We start from the raw sequence: 884 nt of genomic DNA, 5'->3' as shown, positions 1-884 counted from the left end.
ATCTCCAACCTTCCCATATCATCATACCGAGCCTCAGGCCTATTATGAGTTAACGTTCTAAAGGTGGCGTACTTTTCCTTACACGAATCATACTTATTCTTAAAATGAGGGATCCATTTGTTAAATCCCCTCTTAAATTTCTCTTCAAACTTCTTCATGATGGTATCTTTCCCAGTTTGATTCATTCCTACACTTGTTCTATTTCCTTTTTTTCTCTCATCCGCATAAAGTTGAAAGAATAATCGAGTTTCATCATCCGTCCAACTCTAAAACGATGCATAAAAAAATATGAAACCACAACCACTAAGATCCAAACCAAATACTAAGATAAAAGCCAAAACAATTACATCTTTAGACATCTTCTTTCTCAAAACACTTGAGTTTTAACCTGAGAAATCATTAAAAGCCAAACAAACAAGTGTTAAACACATCAGCCATTGCCAATAACATTAACAAGGGACTTAAGTTAAGCTACAAAGAAAGTGCCAAAACAACTCAGAAATTTATGAAACTTGGTGAAAACATTCACCACAGACATACAAAGCCACAGGAAAATACAGATCTTTATTTGGATTAACGATTTAAAAGTTATGACAAAATTAATTTCGGNTAGCTCCAATAACTACTACCAAACGGAATTCTTCTTCAAACACATCCATATTAGCAATCATTTTGCTTCTAAATTTTCTTGCTGCAAGCCATTCCTATAAAGCATAAACAAAGGAGTGTTATATACTACTAAACTTAGGCAGAGTAACTACATTAAGAAGAGACTGTGATCAAAAGAACAAGCATATATAGCACAAGCAAGTACCTCTATTCGTTGCTTCCACCAATCATCTGACATCTCCAACCTTCCCATATCATCATACCGAGCCTCAGGC

Source organism: Camelina sativa, chromosome 7, assembly GCF_000633955.1.
Source record: "Camelina sativa cultivar DH55 chromosome 7, Cs, whole genome shotgun sequence".
Taxonomy (NCBI): Eukaryota; Viridiplantae; Streptophyta; class Magnoliopsida; order Brassicales; family Brassicaceae; genus Camelina; species Camelina sativa.
This window is presented reverse-complemented; position numbering follows the sequence as displayed.